Raw genomic sequence first — 19,178 nt, 5'->3', positions numbered from 1 at the left:
GTAAATGCGAATTTATTTAATCCGATAATGGAAAAAACTTTCTCGAGGCCAGTAATGTACTACGGCAAATCAGTGAACTATTGTCAAATCCCGATCATCAAACGAAGGTCATTGATTTCGCTTCTAATCAAGGAATCTCATGGAATTTTATTCCCTCTCATTCACCCTACATGAGGGGGGGGGGGCTATGGAAAGCGAATGTGAAGGCTGTGAAGACCCATCTTAAGATTGTAATCAACGATGCTGTCGGGGATTAGATTCCCTCCTAATTTGATGAATACGAGGCGTTTAGTCGCAGCGCTAATAGATGGTGTGTGCGCAGGAAGACGGACAGAATTGAAAAAGATGGCGAGCAAGAAAGCCATGTGTGTCACAACATGTATTTTTCATAAGCAATAAAAATCATAAAAGAATCAGTTACACAAATAAGCATCCTACCCAACAAACAAGAACATTTGGCGCCCGAACAGGGACTCGTGCAAAAAAGACTAGTGCGAAGTTCCAAAAATTTATAGAGATTATTGTATCTCGCGAACGTGCATAGTGCGTTGAGGCACGTGCCGGCAATCATCGCCTCGCGAGAATTCGTGTTCATAAGGGCTGGTGAATAGCAACAAGCAAAAAGACACGTATACAGGCATACACGCATACAAGTGGCACACATACATACAATTGACTCATACATACGATCGGCTCACACATACAGTCGACTCACGCATACAAGTGGCAAACACGCATACGATCGGCTTACACATACAGTCGACTCATACATACGATTGACTCACACATACGATCGGCTCACACAAGCAAGCGTCACACGCACGCTCTTCAATTTCGTACAGTACATCGAAACAAGGTTCGCGTACACGTAAGCTGACAATACACACTTAGACAAGAACGACGCGCAGAGGCGTCACACACACACACATTCGAGAAGGCCTGGTGGAAAAACGCTCGCGACAACAGGCGGTTGCGTCATCCTCCAGGAAAAACAACAAAACGGACGGATTTCTGCGAGACGACGGGGGTCCTAGCCAGCCATTGGACAAACGACAGAAGAAGCTTTCTGAAATTCACAGGTTAGTGAGTTCCCCTCCTTATCCTTCCAGATATTTTGATATTCAATCAAAATCGCAAAAATGGTCGACTTAAAAACATTAAATGTGAGACGCGGTCAAATAAAAACACAATTAACGAAATTTAGCACGTTTTTAGAATCGGAAGCCGCAAGTATAGCCGATACAGTAAAAGTTGAGATTAGATTATCTAAAATAGTAGACTTATGGAATAGATTCGCGAAAGTTCAAGAATCAATAGAGCTTTTTAACATTGACGAGAGAGGCGATATTATAAACGAAGCTATTGCTCAGAAGAATGAAGAGGAACGGGCGGCGTTCGAAGATACGTTCATGGAATTAGAAGCAAGAGCAACCGTGAAGCTCAGAGCAGCAGCAAATGAGTTAGGAAATAGAGACGCTCAACCGCAGAACTTTGATAGAATAGTTAGACGCGAACAAAACAGAATAGATATAAAGTTACCGACTGTAAATCTTCCAACATTCAATGGACAATATGATCAGTGGCTACTCTTTAAGGACTCATTTACGTCAATTATTCATACAAATGGAAATTTATCGGACATTCAGAAATTTTAATATCTACGTAGTTCATTGAAAGGTGAGGCCCTTCAGGTTCTCAGTTCGTTAAACGCATCGGCAGAAAACTACACATTAGGATGGGAGCTACTGAGCAAACGTTATGAAAACAAAAGACTGATTAGTAATACGCACATAAAACAATTTCTAGAATTTCCAATCGTATCAAAAGAAAACACAGCAAACTTGTGAACTTTCATAGATCATGTTCGTACACACACACGCGCGCTGCAAACACTAGGGGAGCCTATTGACCAATGGGACACGATCTTGATTTATTTAGTATCATCAAAATTAGATTTCAGTACAAGATGTGACTGGGAGATAAGAATCAATCAAAAGGAACACGACGCCAGGCCGACGCTGAACGAGCTGTTAGACTTTTTAAGCGAAAGATGCAGCACGCTCGAAATGATAGATAAAGGAAAATTAAAACAAGAAGCAACGACAAAGAAAGTCAAGTCAGAAAAAAGAATAACTCTCGCAGCAACCCACAACGGAACATGCGAGTACTGTAAAGGAAATCACTTCATATACAGATGTGAAGACTTCATCGAGCTGTCTGCTACACAGAAAAAAGAAGCAGTTAAACAAAAGGGTTTATGCCTAAACTGTCTAAAAAAAGGTCACTTTGTAAAGGATTGCAAATCATCACAATGCAGAAAATGTTCAGGAGCGCACAATACTCTTTTACATCATGAATTTGAATCGCCAAAGTCTTCTAATCAAGCAAGTAAATCAAATGTCAAAGAAGAAGCAACAGCAGTAGGACTCTATGGTTCTTATAAAAAAGACAATAAGACAAATGAAAATGTACAAGTATAAAAAAAAACGGCATCAGAGCTTTCAACGGAAAGAGATGACACATCAAGGGCCACATATTGCATGAGGAAGCAAACAAGTCATGTGCTTCTTTCAACAGCACAAGTTTACGTTATAGATGCATTCGGTAATCAGAATAAATGTCGAGTTTTATTAGATCCCGGATCACAGTCAAATTTAGCAACGATTGACTTAATTAAGAAACTTTAGCTACCAACAAAAAAAGAGAACGCACCTATAACTGGTATCAACAAAACGCGAACGAGTGTTTATCAGTCTGCTCAAGTCAAGATAAAATCATTATATAACAATTTTAATACTGTTTTAGATTGCTTGGTATTGCCAACGATTACCGAAAGATTGCCGCAGGTAAAGATTGGAACAATCCTTGATCTACCAAAAGAATTGCAATTGGTTGATCCTGCATACGGAACGCCAGGTGAAATAGATCTGCTGATTGGTACAGGCCAATTTTGGTCACTTCTGTGCGTGGGGCAAATAAGGCAAAAAAGGGGCCAGCCCACATTGAGCAAAACGCAGTTAGGCTGGATTCTTGGCGGTGAAATTATCAATCAACCGGAACAGACAACATCGCAAATTTGTCATTTGATGACAAAGATAACATTACAGCAACAGTTAGAGCAATTCTGGAAACAAGAAGATATCGTCGAAAAGCATTACATGACTAAACTGGAGGAAACTTGTGAAAAGTATTTCGTCGACACAATCGAGCGACAAACCGAAGATTCATAGTAAGATTGCCTAAAAATCCAAAAGTCTCGTTAGGAGATTCAAAGGAACAGGCCCTTCGGAGATTAAATTCATTGGAACGACGGATGCAGAGAAACCCTCAATTGCAGCATGATTATATCTTGTTTATAAACAAATATATTGAAATAGGACACATGACAGTTAAAAAATCAGAAGAAACAGGCGAAAAAACGGAGACATATTTTCTACCCCATCAAGCGGTGATTCGTCCTGACCATCTTACAACGAAGCTAAGAGTCGTATTCGACGCATCAGCAAAGACATCAACGAGAGCATCTCTTAACGACAGGCTCTTAGCAGGCTCGAATTTGCAAAAAGAATTATTGGACATCTTAATAAGATTTCGTACACATGAATTCGTACTCACTGCAGATATAGCCATGATGTTTAGACAAATCTTCGTTAATAAAAAGGACAGAAGTATGCAGCAGATTCTATGAAGAACAAGCGCAAATATGCCAGTGCTGGTATTTGTGCTACATATACTTACATACGGCACAACTTGTGCCTCTTACTTAGCAATGCGTTGTCTATCACAGCTGACGATCGAAGGAGCACAGGAGCTACCTGCAGCAGCAAAGAGTCTTCAAAGGAATTTTTATATGGACGATTGTATCACAGAAGCAAACAGCATTGAAAACGCGATAGAATTGCAGAGACAATTAAAGCAACTTCTCTCAAGAAAACAGTTCACTCTTAGAAAATGGCGGTTAAACGATTCTAGAATTTTTGAGCATTTAGCAGAAAAATCTAAAACAGACGACATGTTGATTCTCAATAGAGAAAACACTCAAAAAAACGTTGGGCTTATTATGGAATCTAAAGACGACACGCTACATTATCAAGTAAGGACATCACAGGATCAAAGGATTACAAAGCGTAGTATTTTATCTAAGATTGCACAAGTATTCGATCCATTGGGACTTATAGGACCAGTGCTAATTAACGCAAAAATAATAATGCAGAAGCTATGGGAGCTAAACTTAGACTGGGACGAGTCTTTGCCAATGAAGCTGCATTTCACCTGGAAAACGTATTATAACGAGCTGCATAAAATTAATAGCATAAGCATTCCTAGGAACGTTAATCCAAAAAATGAGATCGAAAAAATAGATCTAGTAGGGTTCGGAGATGCTTCAGAAAGAGCATACAGAGCATGCGTATACGCAGTCAGCAATAACACGGAAGGAAGCACTACATCTAGCTAAATTTGCTCGAAAGCAAGAGTAGCGCCCTTAAAAACTATTTCCCTGCCTAGGCTAGAACTCTGCGCGGCGTTGTTGCTAGCGGAACTAGTTCACATCGTAAAAAACGCTTTCCAAGAGAAAGTCAACAATATTTATCTATGGAGCGATTCAACAGTGGCATTAGATTGGATCAAAACACCTCTTAATCGATTAAAAACTTTCGTAGCAGCAGGGTGGCGAAAATACAGCAACTAACTTCAGAAGCTACGTGGTATCATGTACCATCGATGGATAATCCTGCAGACATATTGTCTAGAGCAGGGCTGACGAAATGTGGCTCGCGAGCCGACCCCTACTTCGGACGCTTCTCCCTCCAACGCGTCAGCCGGCAGAACCGACCGACGTCTGTCAGGACCGTAGATAGCCCATTGTGCGAGATTGCGGGGCCATCGTGAATTTTTGGAAATTTCGATGTTTAACGACGTAGTGAATGTATCGTGAATAAAATGAGGAATAAAAATATTAATGTGACAAATGGATGCGCTTAGTATTGCTAATAAGTTCTTCAATGTCAATATTAATTTGCGTTGAAGCGAGACGAAGTTGATGTTCTAACACTTTATTGGACAGCAAACAACGTTGAGCAGATTTGATGTGCTTCATAATAGAAAACGTGCTTTCACAGATGTAAGTTGATGCGAATAATGATTTTATATAAAGTGCAAAGTCAATGAGTTTCGGATACCGATCTTGTGGCATAACTTCAAAAATTTTTGAGTCTGTCTCCGTTCTCGATAGCATAAATGGATCGTTTTGTAGATTGCACACTTCTTCTTGAAGATCACTTTTAACGCACTGAACATTTATTTTCATTGGGTTATTGTAAAAAATTAAATCTGTTTCTATAGCTTTAAAATCTTGAAAACGACGGTCGAATTGATCGGAAACTTCAGAAATAACGGAAGTAAATCCTGAGAATTTTATTTCCTTGAACTCTTTTTTAAGTTCAGAGCAACTTGGAAAATGGCAAACATTTTCGTTGTTTAATTGGCATTTAAATAATGTAAGTTTGCTTCGGAATCCATTAATATTTGCCAGCATATCTGAAATAGTGCGACCTTTCCCTTGCAAATTTAAATTTAAATTATTCAAGTGATTTGTAAAGTCCGTTAGAAATGCCAATTCTGATAAAAAAGATGGATCCTGTAGTTTTTTTACGAATTCGGTAGTATCCGATTTGATTTCTTTACTCAAAAACTCGGCAAGTTCTTTTCTGAGTGCAAGAAAACAAACTAAACATTTTCCTGCACTTAACCAACGAATTTCAGAATGAAGAAGTAAATCTCCGTATTCAGCATCCACTTCTTCTAAAAATGTTTTCCACTTTCGATGAGACAGCGACCGATTTCCTCCGCGAATAAGGTTCGTAATTTTTGTTACAATTTTCATTGCGGACAGCATTCTAACACTTTTCTTACATAATGCTTCCTGATGAATAACGCAATGAAAAGTTAAACAATTTATACCGTTTTTTCTTAAGTGACCAACAAATCCATTTTCGCTACCAATCATAGCCGGTGCTCCATCAGTAGCAATAGCAGAACATTTCTTGAAACCATCAATTTCGTCGATACACTTTTTTACGGCTTTAAAAATATCCTGGCCTGTTGTTGTTCCATGCAACGGAATTACAGCGAGTAGTTCTTCATATTCCGAAAAGTCGTCCATTATTATACGAATAAAAATAAGTAATTGACTTATATCTGTTCGGTCAGTACTCTCATCCATACACAAAGAATAATACCGACAGTGAACAACTAAATTCTTTATTTTCTCTTTTATACTATCGCCCATGTCAGTAATTCGACTTTTCACAGTTTGTTTTGACAAGGCAACTGTTGCGAAATCTTCAGCAGCATTGTTATGGTCGAATGCTTTTGCCATTTCTATTGCACATTCTTTAACAAGTGTGCCATCGCTCAAGCATTTTTGGGCTTTTGCTAATTTCAAGCACACCGCATATGATGCAGTTAAACTCTTTTTATTAAGAGATGCTGGCACAGACACTTGCATCTCTTTTTTGAATTTGTCTACAACGGCGCGTCGCTTGTCATCAGAGTAATTTCCGTATGTTTTTTCATGAAGTGAAGAGAAGTGTCGAGCAAGATTTGAACTTTTATTATTACTCAAACAATTTTCACATAATACGCATTGCGGCTTCTCGTCCGAATTCTGAATAAAGAAATACTTTATTTCCCACTCCTTATTGAAAGCGCGGTTCTCGGTGCTCTTTCTTTTAGACATTTTGACACTTTTATTACTTCATTTTATAACTTCATTTTAATAAACTCATTGACTTTGCACTTTATATAAAATCATTATTCGCATCAACTTACATCTGTGAAAGCACGTTTTCTATTATGAAGCACATCAAATCTGCTCAACGTTGTTCGCTGTCCAATGAAGTGTTAGAACATCAACTTCGTCTCGCTTCAACGCAAATTAATATTGACATTGAAGAACTTATTAGCAATACTAAGCGCATCCATTTGTCACATTAATATTTTCATTCCTCATTTTATTCACGATACATTCACTACGTCGTTAAACATCGAAATTTCCAAAAATTCACGATGGCCCCGCAATCTCGCACGATGGGCTATCTACGGTCCTGACAGACGTCGGTCGGTTCTGCCGGCTGACGCGTTGGAGAGAGAAGCGTCCGAAGTAGGGGTCGGCTCGCGAGCCACATTTCGTCAGCCCTGCTCAAGAGAGATTAATTCTTAAATGGATGAATTGTACGAATAAATTCATTAAAAAACATCCTGAGATCATATTTACTAATGCGGATAAAGGCAATGTGACTGTAGCGATTAATAGGTCAGACTACATCGACAAAATGAATGATTTTTTATCAGATGAGAGCACGTATGAAATTGTGAGATAGGATCCGACTAATAAAATTGTGATTTACGCTCGCATTTAAATAGATGGAAAAATAAGGAATTTATCAGCAAAGAAATGTATAATCGTTTAATGTCAAGTAAAGGTATCCTACCATGCGCTTACGGGCTTCCTAAAATCCATAAAGAAGGCATTCCGCTTAGAATTGTTGTCTCTAGTATCAATAGCCCGTTATACAATCTGGGTTGTTATTTACATGAGATCCTTAGTAATGGTATTTCTAAACCTAATAGTTTCGTGGAGGACAGTTTTTAGCTCGTGAGAGAGGTGAACAGCATAAGTATGAGACAAGATTATGATCTTGTCTTACTTGATGTTGTTTCGCTTTTTACTAATATACCTATGGAAATGGTTCTGTCTAGTATAAGAAGAAAATGGAATTTTATTGACAAAAAAACAAAATTTTCTTTTGATGAGTTTGTTACAGCTATTTAATTTGTTCTAGATTCTACGTTTTCCAAAGAGTGATGGCAAAAAGATCTGTTTTTCAGCCTATTTTTTGGACCTCGAATTTCAAACTTTTTTTTTATGCCAAATAGTACTGTATGATGGAACATTAATTCCAGAGAAATTTTAAGATGAGCATAAGCGCGGTTCCGGAGATATAAAGGGTTGAAAGTGATGATTTCTCATAATCCATGAAAGTACACGAAACTCTTTAAGTATTCATACCAAGGGATAAAATATATATAACGAAGTGAAACATACCATTTCTTATGGATTTTTATGCCGGATTGAAATATGACCTTAGTTTTCGTCTACCATGCAAATTCTCCGAAATAGATGGAGTTGAAGTAACACGTGACACCGCCTTTTACGGATCGAGATGCTTTTCTGCTGAGAGTCCACTCTTAAGATGATTTTTGACTGATTACTAAATTCGTAACAGTTTTTACATATTTTGTAAAAACTCTGTAATGGAATGTGATTCAATTCTTCTAATTTCCGTTTCTTTGGATTATTTTTCCGCAAATTGTTAACCATCATCAACGAATTTGATATGTCTTTGATAGGAAAAAACTTATCATTTTTCGATCTTTTTTGGTCATTACAGCCTAAACATTTAGTGAAAGGCATTGTCTTATTGAAGAATCAACGATCGTCAAGATATGAAAAAATATACCTGAAGAGACAAGAGAATGTAGAAAAAATTAAGATGAAACAAGAGAAAAGTAGCGAGAAACCATAGATATATATAAAAATAGACCGAGCGCTTATATGACACAAGTTAAAGTATCGTACAAACAAAAAAATTGAAAACAAACAAGCAAGAATAGAATAGAATACATTAGAATAGTATGTAGATAGATTCTTGAAATATACTTCATGTGATAGTACAGTATTTCAACTGCGAGAGAACTTGTCAATGCGTCATGTAGCGAGACTCTATCTTTTAGGGTGCTTTATAAAGCACGCCTCCCCCCCTCTCCTCCATAAATGAAATAGCGGTGAATAGTAGATCGTTCATTCTCTAAACAATGAATCCATTTGATAGAATATATCCTCAATATTACATGAACTTCAGCCACGTATTTTTCCTTATGCGATATACCCTGACTGGAAATCATCATTTTCACCCTCTTGTATTTCCGGAATCGTGCCTATGCTCATCTTGAAATTTTACTGAGATTAATGTTTCATCTAATAGTACTATTTGGCATGAAAAAAAGTTCGAAATTCGAGGTCCAAAAAATGGGCTAAATTTGCCATCACTTTTTCAAGATAAAATATATAAGCAAACATTTGGTAGCCCTATGGGTTCCCCTCTGTCCCCCATTATTGCTAACATTACCCTTACGGATATAGAAGAAAGGGTCCTTAAAAACTTAGTTTCGAAACCGCTTTTCTTTTATAGATATGTGGATGACATAGTTTTGGCGGCTCATAATAGTGTTATCAATAAAATAATAGAAGTATTTAATTCGTTTCATGATAGAATTAAATTCACGTGCGAACGAGCCAATAATGGACATTTCAGTTTTTTGGATGTCGAATTGATTGTTGAAGGGGACAACATTATTACTAAATGGTATCACAAACAGACGGGGAGGTACCTAAATTTTCTCTCACAACACCATATATCACACAAGAGAGGAGTTATTTTTGGAATGGTAGATAGAGCCATAAGACTGTCTCATCCACGTTTTCATCAGGAAGATTTCAATCACATTATTAACATTCTATTGAATAATAATTACCCTCTTCCATTCATTTTTCACAATATTGAGGAAAGATTAAAATACTACTCATTTGATAGCATAAAAAGACAAGTGGTAGATAGTGGTGTTTCAGAAGATCGAAGAAATACATTTTTTACCATTCCATACGTCAGAGGCATATCCGAGAAATTTACTTCTATGACTAAGAAACATGGGTTTAAGATGTCATATACAAGGGAATGTGATTTGAGGTACTTCATAAAGAGACACAAAGACGATTTAGAAAAAATTTTACATAGTGGTGTGGTATATAAGATTATTTGTGCTGATTGTGAGGCAACATACATAAGCCAAACTAAGAGAAGGTTGGAAATTAGGATCAAAGAACATAAAAACGATATTAAAAAAAGCGCTTCTCCTTTAGTTATCTCACAATATCGGTTAGAATTAAATCACCAAATGAATTGGGAAGGAGTTAGCATCGTTGACAATGAAAGATCATACTTCAGAAGATTAACTTCTGAAATAATAAACATAAAAAGACAGTCACACGGATTAAACAAACAGACACAGATTTGCTCTCTGATTCGTATATTCCGATTCTCAACTTATTGCCTACTTTATAGAGGTAGGAAAAATAATATTTTTCTCCTTGCCGGCTGTACATTTGGTTACTCCTTTTATTTTCCCTCCTCCTTTATATCCTTCCTGTCTACATGCCTCTTCTGGGTCTTCACATTTAAGAATTAACATTAACTCACAGTTGAGAACATGGTGTCTTTCGACTAACACCTTAATAAGATTTTCTCGCAATCACATACGCGACTTCACTTCCAAAAGAGTTTTAATAATGACGAATTGAATCTACGGTCTTCTAACAAACAGGTATGCGACTAAAAATTAGTTATTTATCTCATTAGGTAAATTTTATTAACTTGAGCTTGTAACGGTGCGTATTTTTACGCCTCACGGGCGGTGCGTGATGATGCGAAATTTCGACGGTATGCGGATTTTTCGATGCGGAATTACGACGGTGCGTAGTTAGCGAAGCGGATTCTTACGACGCGGAATAACTCGTCGGTTTGCCAGAGTTCGTTCGTGTGGTTTATCGGGAGACTTCAAATTAACAAAAATATTTTAAAGGAAAATAACTATTTATTCAATAGAGCATTATAATTATAAAAGAAAATAGTAACAACGAGTACATGTGTATTTCTGGAACGGTCTAATATCTTAACGGTATAATCGGATACAACTATCGGAAATAAATAAATAATTCCTTATCGGTTAGATGAGTTAATGTTTCGACGGTACATGTGTATAATTCTAATTGTGAACGAATGAATAATGAACGGAAATTAAACGGCGTAAATTGTTGGTGCGCCTTTGGCTGAATTATAAACAAACTAAATTATTAAATTGGTCGGTTCGTACGGTACGGAGCAAAGTAATAAAAAATAAGCGATACCGCGTATATCCGAGCCTTGCTGATTCGACGGTTGCCGGTACGCTGTGTCCGAAGACAGTGAGAGACTTCTCTCGTGCAAGGGGTATCGGAAGTCGAACGCCGGGAACACCTGACCGAGGCAGAGAACGCCCTGCCCCTAGAACGACGGAGAGTCGGAAGTCGAACGCCGGGAACACCCGACCGAGGCAGAGAACGCCCTGCCCCTAGAACGACGGGAAGTCGGAAGTCGAACGCCGGGAACACCCGACCAAGGCAGAGAACACCCTGCCCCTAGAACGACGGAGAGTCGGAAGTCGAACGCCGGGAACACCCGACCGAGGCAGAGAACACCCTGCCCCTAGAACGACGGAGAGTCGGAAGTCGAACGCCGGAAATACCCGACCGAGGCAGAGAACACCCTGCCCCTAGAACGACGAGGTATAGGAAGTCGAACGCCGGGAACACCCGACCGAAGCAGAGAACGCCCTGCTCCTAGAACGACTATCGGGATGGGAGCGAGTACGACCGGAGCTTCAGAGTGCGTCCTGAGGCTTGTCCGAGTCGTACTCGGGGGAATGGTCTCGATCTGTTCCGCGAGCCGGCTTTTATACCGGTCGCGCTACCCCCACTTGGGGTGCTTCCCTACCCGGCAGCTACCCCTTCTCGAGCTTTTACCCTCGAGTTGGGGGATCGGAATGCGGCCCGAAACGGGGGTGCTCACGTGGAGCCCGCGTGACGCTTAGTAACAGCGCGTGCTGTTACAAGCTCAATTATAAAAATTTCTAAGATATATAATTATTTAGATTTGTAAAGGTAGCACTGAAGATGGCTGAATGATTAGTCGAAACGTTTGCTGCTTAAGTAAAACATTGGTTTTATTAAAAGATATCAAAAATTCTAATTTTCTTTGGCTTGAGATCCTCCTGCTACTCCATCGAATGTGATTAATATTGAAAGATAGTAAATATGCAATTAATTTGATCGTAGAAGTGATAATTGTAATGTTTTTTTATCATTGTGTGGAGAGGGTAATATAATCTGCGGTATTTATATACAAGCCAGCAAATCGAGTGGTTCGTATATAAACACCGCAAATATTATCTTTTTAATATTGATAAAAAAACGTTACGACTATAATTAATTCTAACAAGGGGAGGACGCGGACTTCGGGTCACTGATTTCAAAGAAATTTTTATATGGTATAGTACTCTATCAGAAGAGTATTTGAGTAAAAGGATAGGGTGCAACGCTTAGCCGTTTTCGAGAAAAATCGATTTGAAGTTTATGGCGTCCCTTATATTCCGGTCCTGTTGGATCGGTTGTCGAGATGGCGGCGTAGCTCGGACACTTAGGCCCTAGGCTATCACGTTGTCGACCTGGGTTCGATCCCTGCTTATTATACTTTTTTTTCATTTATTTTATTTATTCTAGCGAATATTTATTCATTATATTATTATAATTAAATAAAATTATTTTAATTAACAATTTTGTTTTTTTTTAATTTGCACTTTTACTACTATCATATAAAAAATAAAGTAAAAAAAACGTCTACGATTTAAATAATATTATAATTATTATTTAATACCAGAAATATTTTATCAATCATAATTTAATTTGGTGTGTAGGAATATACGTTACAGAAGGGAAGTAGTCTGAAGGGGAGCTAAAAACTGTTAGCAGTTACCTGATGTGAGAACATTAGGTATACAAATATTATGGTTGGAGCAATAAGTAACTCAACGAAGTTGAGTGAAAAATTACATACCAAATTAAATTATGATTAATAAAATATTTCGGATAAAGTTCCGAATAGGTAAAACGCCCGATTTTTTTGAAACTGCACTATTTTATGTATTTTTTGGCGCGCTGATTACGAATATGATAATAAAAATCGCCGACAAGGTCATTTTCAAGGTCAAAACTCCAAAAAAAGTGAAAAAATATCACTTTTGAGATTATTTCAAGAAATATTAATGTATAGGCGTATTGCCTAATGGATTGTGTTCGACTGGTGAGAAGTGAGAGAGAGTCAATGGTGTAGAAATGTGTTTATTTCTTTGTCAGAGAGAAGTATGTATGTACAAGTGTGTGTGTAACTTGAGTGCGCCAGCGGCGCATTCGCGGCAGAGTGTAAGGCCGCGAGTTTCGAATGAAAGGTGACGGGCGCGGTAAGATATTACCGGCCGCGTCTGCGTGGTTGGAATCGGGTCCTTAACAGGACGATTCATGCGAGGGTGCGTGTTGCATCCCGGCGGCGAGGTTTGCGTTGCGGTGGAGTATGTCTCCGTTGTGCCATGCGCTGCGACCGTCCGGCTCTCGATGGCGCAAGTGAGTCTGCGAGCCGAGGCGGGAGAGGCCTTCGCATTCGGATGTCCCCCGGAACGTGTGTGTCACGTGGGGGCCGAGTCGACCGGGCACAGAACTCTAAGGGAATTATTTTCCGCTGTAGAGTCTGTGGTGGCGACGGCGATGCTGGTGCGTCAGCTGACCGTAGATGTACATCCTACGTGAGGTGTGTGGTCAGAGCTGAGACTGAGTCTTTCGCTTCCGTGCCTTCCCAGGCACTGTGAAAAGTTGAGAAGACTTGCTGGTTGCGCTCTTCGAAGCAGAGCTGTGACTCCGTTCAAGGGCCCTTAGTGAGAGCTCGCCTTGAAGCGAGTGAGTAAGGAAAGATCTGCGGAGCAGCTCTTTTATATCCCTTCGATCGAAGCTTGATCGCGAGAAAGCTCTTCACCGCCTGCGCAACCTGGCGGTGTCTCCGCAAGCTCATAATCGTAGACGGCCTGCGGCACGTAGCGGCGCCGCGGCGTATTATACCGCGTCAGTGCAGCGGTGTGGCGGTGAGCCGCCACAGGATAATGTAACGAAAAAATGTCTCAAATAAAAGTTGTAGTTCTTGTAAAAATACATTATTTATGTTCTATGCATTTTTTGTGTAAAACTGATAATTTTCGAGAAAATTGACGTTAAAGATTAAAAACTTTGGTAAACAGGTAGGCCTTAGCTTGCATGCGCATGCCGTTCAAGAATGTAGCGGCGTGTGTGCGTATACAATTTATGTATATTTATTAAATCTTTGCCTTGCTAAAAATCTAATGAGTCTACAATATACTAAAAATACTAGATACTGAAAAGATTAGCAAGACCCCAACGCAAGGTGTGTGCGCGCAGAAAGTTTATATGAATTAAATCTTTGCCTTACTAAAAGTATGATGAGTCTACAATATACTAAAAATATTTGATACTGAAAAGATTAGCAAGACCCCTACGCAAGATAGAGAGCATATTGTGTTTGAAAGTTATTTTCAACTTCTATAATAGACACTAGCTATGTAATAGGCGGGGGGAGAAGCTCCGCCCCTCTCTCCTGCACCCCCCTCCCCGCCTGCACCCATTTCCCCCTCGGGGGGCTCCGCCCCCCGAACCCCCCGTGTTTCATCCTACTTACCAAAGTTTTTAATCTTTAACGTCAATTTTCTCGAAAACTATCAGTTTTACACAAAAAATGCATAGGACATAAATGATGTATTTTTACAAGAACTACAACTTTTATTTAAAACTTTTTTTTGTTACATCAATATTTCTCGAAATAATCTCAAAAAAGTAATATTTTTTCACTTTTTTTGACCTTGTTTTGACTTTGAAAATGACCTAGTCGGCGATTTTCATTATCATATTCGTAATCAGCGCGCCAAACTACATAAAATAGTGGAGTTTCAAAACAATCGGGCGTTTCACCTATTCGGAACTGCACCCAATATTTCTGGTATTAAATAATAATTATAATATTATTTAAATCGTAGACGATTTTTTTACTTTATTTTTTATATGATAGAAGTAGTGAAAGTGCAAATTAAAAAAAAAACAAAATTGTTAATTAAAATAAATTTATTTTATTATAATAATATAATAAATAAATATTCGCTAGAATAAATAAAATAAATGAAAAAAAAAGTATAATAGGCAGAGATCAAACCCAGGTCGACAGCGTGATAGCCCAGAGCCTAAGTGCCCGAGCTACGCCGCCATCTCGACAATCGATCCAACAGGACCGGAATATATGGGACGCCATGAACTTCAAATCAATTTTTCTCGAAAACGGCTGAGCGTTGCGCCCTATCCTTTTACTAAAGTACTCTTCTGATAGAGTACTATACCATATAAAAATTTCTTTGAAATCGGTGACCCGAAGTCCGCGTCCTCCCCTTGTAAAATATAATATTCAATTTTTGTAGTATTCCTACAGATGGCGGTATGAGTGCTATAATCTAGCGTTCAATAAATTGTTAGATTACAACCTATTTTAAGTGTATCCACGTGAAAAGATCGTGTGAAAAGCGTGTGAGAAGATTAAAATTGTATTAATACAATATTAATACGAGTGTTATGTATCACACAATTGTGTTTAATTGACGGTATTTATATAAACGGTAAGTAATATCAGGAAACGTCTTAATTATACAGGTTGTCCCATTATAAAACATCCACGCAAATTACTCCGAAGATAAGGGTGATAGCAAAAAATGACCTTAACAAACGTTGTAGGATTAAAAGGGGGCCAACTGAGGGTGACCTTGATTTTGACCTCGCAGTTGATTTTCAAGGTCATTTGAAGGTCAGAGTTATTTTTTTAAATGGAAACTCTTATTTTTGTATTCAAAATCTAATAGCTGGTGTCAAGAGCTTTTCAAAACACTATAATAAAGTTATTTTTTATTAAGTATTTTTTGAGTTATGAGGCTTGTAAATTACAGTATTTTGACATAAAATACAAAATATCTTGTAAAACATTCAATTTTTGGGAATCTTACCTTAATACTTTTATGCATAAAATAATGAGACGAATCAATTGGTATAAAGAAAACACATAGTTGCTTTCAAGAAAAAGTATGCAGTTGCATGTTGCAAACATGCTTAGGCAGCGATCTGTTAATTTGTAAATTAATCTGTAAATCTGTTAATTGCTTTATATAAGTTCCTATTATTTTGATAAATAATTACAGTTTTTTTTATCATTTAGTATATATATTGCTCGTTTTCCACCAATAATAAATATTCATATAAATATAAATATTATAAATATTAAGCCGTCATTAAATATTGATATAAATATTATAAATATTAACCTTTACTTGTCAATTGTTCCAGTTACTTTGAAACAACCAAAACAACATTGCCGCTATGTTCATAACCATGATGTAAAAATATGTAGAGTCGGAACACGCCGACTCGATATGCCTTGACATCCGTGCAAGTTCATGTGTTAAGGCATTTCTGTAACCAAGTGTACATTACATGTATATACATGGAATGTACACGAGGTATATTCTATGTATATACAGGCAGCGATCTCGTTTGAATATACATTGTATGTATATCCATACGATATCCTATGTATATTCATAAATGTACCTACATTAGCGTATATCGTATGTATGTACGTTACATGTATATACTGCGACTTGAACTAGCCTCGGAATCACGCCAGATCCGAGGGAGCACGCCCAATGAAAGTCGATAGCCCGCGGTACTCCCCGTTTTTCGAGAGCCAGGTAACTTACGCGGTGTCGGCAATAAACGCACGACTCGGTAACTCGCGGTATCGGCAATAAATGCTCGATTCGATAACTCGCGGTACTCCACGTAATTCGGGAGCAATCCAGATAGCACAGGATATTTTGAGGATATTTATTATTGATCCAGAATGTGCATAGAATATACGGGATATAATATACATGTCCATGAACAAACATAAAAATATATCCATAAAATAGACCATACTATAGACATCCATAATATGTCCATAGATATGATATAATATACAAATGAAGGACATACACGTATATTCATATATGAATGTTGTGCGTATATTAATTTATATATATCAATGGATATTCAGAAAAATATTTTTTATCTACATCCGCTGATCATACATACATGGATCTGCCAAATATATTTACCGGGAAACATTGTATGTATATTGTATGTATATACTGCCACGTACATTTCGAAATATTCATAAATGTACTTTTCATGTACATCCGCTGAACATATATACATGGATCTGTTAAATATATTTACCAGCGAACGTTATATATATATTGTATGTACATACTATCACGTATTGGCATATATTAAACTTGCATTTTGTTATTAAATTATTGTAAAAAGATTTATTTTTTTATTGACAATGGCACATTAATCCATATATATAGTTATTAATTTAACATAATACTTTTTATGAATATAAAATAATATTTTTTTGCCAAAAAAACATTTTTTAATAATTTACTTTATTGTAAAATTTGTAAATTTAAAACAAATGTGGGAAAAAAAGTTGCAAGAAGTAAGCCTTGAACACTAGGCCAAGATCACTAAAGCCCGTTGCAGAATGCCAGGCAACAGACAATAGGAATAGGGAATAATGTAGGAAAGAAAAAGGAAGAAATAGCTTTTCTCTCTTTTTCTTCTATGTTATTTCCTATTCTTATTCATAGCGTTTTCGATTATACAGGATTTGAACGACCCAAGATTGGTTAATAACGTCATTGCAACCTCTCCACCAATGAAAGACTTGCATTTATAGTAAAATAGTGATTGATCAACCCTAGATCGTTCAAACCCCGTTTATTCGAAAACGCTATCAGTGTTCCGATTAGGGACCGGTTGTATGCGCATGTGCGGCTCTGCGCATGTGCGGTAATGGAGATCCAGTGCCGTTATATGTTGTGTGTTAATCGTATGGCGGGACGTTTTGAGGAGGTTAGGTGAGTACAAATAAGGTAAGATTTATTTATTTATTCAGAAATATGGAATCTATGGAGCCTAAAGCTAAAAGACCTAGAATTAGAAAATTTCAATCATCATGGCTAGATGAAAATGTTTTTAAAGGATGGTTAGCCACATCCTACACTACATAAAGCATTGTGTACTGTATGCAATACAGCCATCAGATGTTGCAAATCAAATTTACTTGAACATTCGCAATCAGACCAACATATTGAACAAATAAATTCTAAAAATGTTAACATTAATTTTTCGAATAATAATGATAATAGTAGTGTTACTCTTTCACATAAAGATAAAGTCAAACGCGCCGAGATCAAATTAGCAGCATTTTTTGCTGAGCATAATATTGCATTTTATTCCGCAGATCATTTAATTCCACTATTGAAAGATATCTCTATGATCCCTGAAGTTGTATCAGATCTTTCATTAGCACGAGAAAAATGTACTAAAGTAGTTACACAAGTAATTGCAAAACGCGAGATTGAAAAATTCGTTACTAATTTACAAAAATGTAAATTTTCAATTTTAATAGATGAAAGCACAGATATTTCGGATAAAAAGCTTATGTGTGTTTTTGTGCAATATGTTTCACCATTCACTAAAAAAGTAACGACTCAATTATTAAATTTATTGTCTGTAGACGCAACAGATTGTTCCGCGAATAAACTTTTTGAAATTTTTAAAAATATGTTAAATGAAAACAAAATTCCTTTACAAAATATTGTTGGAATGGCAAGCGATAATGCATCTGTAATGATTGGTTGCAATAATTCTTTTATGTCACGATTAAAATTAGAAATACCGGGTCTTGTCACGTTAAACTGTATTTGCCATTCATCCGCGCTTGTAGCAAGTAGAGCATGCGAAAAACTTCCTGAGTCGTGCGAAAATTTAATTCGAGGAGTTAGTACTTACATTTCAGGCAGTGCAAAGAAATGTGCAATTTTAGATGAATTTCAGGCGTTTTTCAATGTGGAAAGAAATAAAATTTTAAAATGATCAAATACTCGGTGGTTGGTATTACATAAATGCGTTGTTAGATTATTAAATAATTGGAAAGTTTTAAAAAATTTTTTTATTTTGGCTGTAGTAGAGGATAAATTAAAATCTGCGGAAATAATTTTAAATCAGTTAAATGATAATTGTATTAAAGCATATTTATTATTTTTAAAATATTCGTTGAATTTTTTTAACGAATTTAATGCTCTTTTTCAAGCTCGTAAAGTTTTAATACATACATTGTTTGAAAATAGCCAACAATTACTTCGCGAAATAGCATAAAATTTTATTATTTTAGAAGCTTTAAAGTGTATTGTTGATTTTAATATAAACGATAAAAAAAATATTAAAGATATTAATAATATATATGTTGGTCCGGAATATG

The sequence above is a fragment of the Linepithema humile genome, chromosome 2, assembly GCF_040581485.1.
Source record: "Linepithema humile isolate Giens D197 chromosome 2, Lhum_UNIL_v1.0, whole genome shotgun sequence".
Taxonomy (NCBI): Eukaryota; Metazoa; Arthropoda; class Insecta; order Hymenoptera; family Formicidae; genus Linepithema; species Linepithema humile.
The sequence above is the reverse complement of the archived record's forward strand: the minus strand, read 5'-3'. Positions refer to the sequence as shown.